The sequence below is a fragment of the Bison bison genome, unplaced genomic scaffold (genome assembly GCF_000754665.1).
Source record: "Bison bison bison isolate TAMUID 2011002044 unplaced genomic scaffold, Bison_UMD1.0 scf7180017864029, whole genome shotgun sequence".
Taxonomy (NCBI): domain Eukaryota; kingdom Metazoa; phylum Chordata; class Mammalia; order Artiodactyla; family Bovidae; genus Bison; species Bison bison.
The window spans coordinates 4,139,034-4,144,500 of NW_011494601.1; positions in this window are offsets into that span (position 1 = coordinate 4,139,034).

The following is a 5,467-nucleotide window of genomic DNA, read 5'->3' on the forward strand; positions in this document are numbered from 1 at the left end:
TGAATATGCTATCTAGGTTGGTCATAACTTTCCTTCCAAGGAGTAAGCGTCTTTTAATTTCATGGCTGCAGTCACCATCTGTAGTGATTTTGGAGCCCAGAAAAATAAAGTCTGACACTGTTTCCTCTGTTTCCCCATCTATTTCCCATGAAGTGATGGGACCGGATGCCATGATCTTCGTTTTCTGAATGTTGAGCTTTAAGCCAACTTTTTCAGTCTCCACTTTCACTTTCATCAAGAGGCTTTTGAGTTCCTCTTCACTTTCTGCCATAAGGGTGGTGTCATCTGCATATCTGAGGTTATTGATATTTCTGATGAGTTCCGAAAAACAAAAAATCCCACTGTATTAAAATGCTCTTTCAGGGGCTTTCCTGGTGGTCAGGTGGTTGGGAATCCACCTGGTAATGCAGGGGATACAGGTTTGATCCCTGATCCAGAAGGTTTCCACATGCCTTGAGCAGCTAAGCCCATGTGCCATGATTACTGAAGCCCATGCACTCTAAAGCCCGTGCTCTGCAACACGAGAAGTCACGGCTGCAGCTAAAGAGAGCCCCCCACTTGCCATGACTAGAGAAAGCCCTCATGCACAACGAAGACCGAGCATAGCCAAAAATATAAATAAAGTGCTCTTTCAGACAGGTTTAACGTTTAAAACAGAGGGCTGTTAACACTGAATGTGTGGGAAACACATTCTTATCTTCTCATACCCATCAGTCATTCGTTCTCAAGTCTGTTTCTCTGGTTAACAACATAAAACATTGCATTCATCAGTAACCACTTAAAATATAATCCCTGACAAAATGATCACATATTAGTAATCATACTTTTGTTATATGCTTGTGTTCCTGAGTCTTCCTGTGTCCCTTGAAGTTTCCTATCCTGCACATCTTAATAAAGGATTAATAAAGGACAGCAAAAGATTGGAAATGAGTCAAATGTCCATAAAATGGAGCATGCCTAAATAAATTACAGTACATCTCCCAGTGGGATACTACACAGTTACAGAAAATAAGGAGGAGATGGTTCATGTTCTGAGATGAAATGATGTCCAAGGATATATTAAAGAAGAGCCAAGCACAGAACAGAGTACAGAGAATGCACTCTGATGTAAAGGAGATGTTAGAACATGTGTTAGCTTGCAAAAGTATGAAATACCTCTGGGTGGATGTATCTAAGAATGAGAAAACATCTGTTGCCTGTTAGGGCGAGGGGTGGGGGGAGCGGAATTGTGTGGCTGAGAGACTGGGTCAAGACAGAGAATTTTCAATGTATATGCTTTAATTTTACACACTAAAGAATTAGTGTGTATTTGCTGACGGTGAAGTCTTTTATGTAACCACCATGTAATGATAAAAACCTGGCAATTTAACATTAAAATGCTATCGTCTAATCCACCATATTCTGGTAATTTCAGCTGCCTCAATAATGACTTAGTAGTCATTTTTTCCCCCCAAGTCTAGGACTCCATGGAGGAGCACATGTTTCATTTAGTTCCCTTTAATGTGTATTCTAGTTTCCTTTAATTTGGAATGCTTCCTATGCTTTTCTTTTTGTCGACAGCAGCCGTGATTAAGCCTCTTTAAGCAGCTTCTCCGGCAGCAGATGTAGACAATTGGGAGCTAGAACAGCAGAGCCTGAGGAATGGCTGTCAGCTTCAGCCTAGTTTGTGGTCTCATATATGGGAATCCTTTGAGTACTTCTTGAAGTGATGGGGTTTTTCCGGAGATGGTGAGACTATGCTCCTGGGGCACAGGCATCATAAATTGGGTCCTAGTAGAAATTTAACCTTTTTTTTTGAGGGCACAGGCTGGTGAGGCTAGGTAACATTTAGATTACAAACTTAGGTACATTTATAAAGGGAGGTTGTCTATAGCTTTCATTAGAATATTTTTTAGGCTTTTTATTATATGTTATTTTAAACACATATAAAAGCAGAGAAAACAGTTTAATGAACTTTTTGCCCAGCTTCTTCCATTGAGCTGTCTTGCAACTTTTTTTCCCATGAAAAATATTAAGTAAAACCCCTCACACATCTTTTCTTTTTACCTTTAAATACTTCAGAATATATTTCCAACAGATAAGGTTTTTATTAAAAAAAATAAAAAGAATGCTAGTACTTCATTATCACATCTTATAAATTAATAATATTGTCTTAATAGAATCTCATATCACTGCATATTCTGTTTACAATCTCTCATGATGTCTTTTTGTAGTTGGTTTATTTGTACTGAGATCTGAACAAGAAGCCATTCTGGTGTGGTCCTGAAAGACAGTAGTGGAGGAATATACTCCCATGGGGCAGAACTTGACCCAGTGCAACTGGCACTCATTTGCCTGACATTAGAGATGACCAGAGATGTGGATCGACTTTGATACATGGGCAGTGGTTAATAGTTTGGCTGGCTGCTCAGGGACCTGAAAAGGACACAACTTAATGATCACAGTGGGAAGGTTCTTGGGAAGAGATGTGTGGATAGATCTCTTTGAATGACCACAGAATGTGAAGATCTGTGTCCCAGTAGTCACCTAGGAGTAATTATACCAGAGAAATTCTTCAGTAAGCAAGTAGATGAAATCATCTGTTCTCTGGAGGTTAGTTTCTTTTCCCAGCAGTCTCTGTCCTTACAAAGGCCTCACGATCGAAGTGGCCACGGCAATAGTGATGGAGATTGTGCACAGGTTCGACAACATGGACTGTCCACCTCCTGAAGCCTCTCTGTCTATGGTCTCTGCTGACTGGCCAACCTGCCAACAGCACACAGGCCAACACCAAGCCCCCAGCAGAGCGCCATTCTTTGGGAGAATCAGTGAGCCACCTCCACCTTGCAAGGGATGGTATTTTGATCTTCCTGACACAGGTCCTTACTCTTGATACGGATTTGCTTTTCCTGTATGCATTATTGTTTCCCAAACTAGTATCCATGCATTGACAGAATAAGTTATTCACCAAGATGTTATTCCACCTTGCACTGCTTTTGATGGAGGAATTTATTTCATAGCCACTGAAGTAGAGCAGTGAGCTCGTGCTCATGGAAGTCAGTGGTCTACTGCAGCATCTTGACTTCCATATCTTTAGAGGAAGTCTTGAAATCAGGTAGTATAAGTCTTGCCACTTTGTTCTTAAGTTTTTTGTCTGATTGTTCTATATTCTTTGCATTTTTCTTATAACTTTAAAAATAAGCTTGTCAATTTCTACCAAAAAATTTGCTGCGATTTGAATGGGATTATGTTGAATCTGTAAGGTGAATTTTGAGTGAACCAACATCTTAAGAGTGTACATGGCATATTGCTCTATGTAAGTCTTCTTTGCTTTCTCTTAGCAATGTTTTGCAGTGTTTTGGCTTACAGGTCTTGCATATCCATTTTGTTAAGTTATTTGTTCTTAAGTATTATATGGTTTCTGGTGCTATCGCTACTGTGGTTTCAGGCTGGGCTTCCATCAAGGCCATCTACTGAATCTTGGGCTAATATTGGGGCTTTTTTGGCTCTGGTTTCCGCTGAGCCTGTCTGGCCAGCTGCTGCTGTGTCCAGGGTCTCTCCCTTCCTCCATCACTTTATTGTTTGGTTCCTTAGACCTTTCTCCGGAAGTTTCCTCTTCTCTTACAAACACGTTACTTTTGCTGTCGTCTTCATTGTAGTTTGGTTCAATAGCAGCCCTTTAGTTTCTCTATAGTTAAGTCGGAGGAGGGTCAAGAGGAGTGGCTTATCCAGGGTTTAAGGTGAATAGCACTCCTGCCAATTTGCGCATTAATCTGCTTGTTTTCAATCCATGTGTCTAGTAGGTTAAGAGTGTGTATCATGTAATTTATTGCCACTTGATTGTTCCTTGCTTCAAAGATGCAATTATTATGACCCTTACAAGAATTTTTATCTACAGATTTTGTCTCTTCACTTGAGCATTTAATATCATAAGTGGCTTGTGATTTTGACTTTTTTTTTTGTCTCCTGTGGGATTAGAATTACTATTTTTTTTGGAATATCCTATTATTTTTATTTTTAGGCAACTCTCCTCCCTCAGCTTATTTTTCTGTTCACATGCAGAAGCTATAGTTTTGTGGTTTTTTTCCAGATACCTTTTATTCCAGTATTTTGTTAAGATTGTTTTTTAATCATAAACAGTTCAATTTTTTGTTTTTTTGGTGTCTCTTGTGGTGATTTGTTCTGTTAATGAATTACAGTGATTTTTTCAAACATTAAGCCAACTCTACTTTTCTGGGATAGACCCCACTAAGTCACATGTAGTATCCTGTTATATTTTGCTGGATTCAATTTGCTAATGTTTTGTTAAGGGTTTATAGTCACAAGAGATTTCTTATCAGGATAATGTTGGCATGATAAAATGATGTGGGAGTGCTCTATTCACCTCTCTTATGAAAGTGTTAATGTATGATTGGTGGTTTTTCCCCTTTAAATGTTTGGTAGATTTCACCAATGAAACCATCCTTCTTTTTTTTTTTTTATTACTTTTTGTTTTTTAATGGGCTATTACTTTTTTTTAAATGGATTCAATTTTTTTCATGGGTATAGTATTATTTAGATGATCTCTTTTATGTCAGTTTTATAATTTGCCCCTTTTAAAGAACAGGTAATTTCATTCTGTTGATGAATTTGGGGGCATAAATTTGTTTATATTCCCTTTTATCATGTTAATGTTTGCAGGACCTATAGTTATGACTCCTCTTTAATGTCTAATGTTGGTAATTTGTGTTTTGTCTTGGTAAGTCTAGAAGTTTATCAATATTATCACATTTTTAAAAGACAACTTTTGGTTTAATTGGTTAATTGCTATTAATTGCCCATTCTCTATTTCATTATTGTTATTCTTGCCTTCATTTTCTACTTTTACCTTTTTATTTTGGGTTTAAGCTGCTCTTTTCTTTCTTACTTTCTTACTGTAGAAACTTAGACGCTAGCTTTTAGAACTTCTTCCAAGTACTGCTTTATCGATTCTATGTGGTTTTTTTTCTTTTACAGTTCTAATTGTGTCTGTTCCTGGGGGAGGGTGGGCTGAGGAATTTTAAAACCTCATCAGCTGTATCCCCCTCCATTGTGCCTGCTCATCAGATGCTAAAAAAGGTTTTGTGATCATAAAGTTCGGGACTATTTAAAACAAATTCAGTGTGGATTTTTAGGTAATTTCTTACTGAATTTACCGATTATATCCTACAATGGCACCCCACTCCAGTACTCTTGCCTGGAAAATCCCATGGATGGAGGAGCCTGGTGGGCTGCAGACCATGGGGTCTCGAAGAGTCGGACATGACTGAGCGACTTCACTTTCGCTTTTCACTTTCATGCACTGGAGAAGGAAATGGCAACCCACTCCATTGTTCTTGCCTGGAGAATCCCAGGGACGGGGGAGCCTGGTGGGCTGCTGTCTATGGGGTCAGGCACAGAGTCGGACACGACTGAAGTGACTTAGCAGCAGCAGCAGCAGCAGAGCAGTTGACTAACTGTTCGGGGGAGA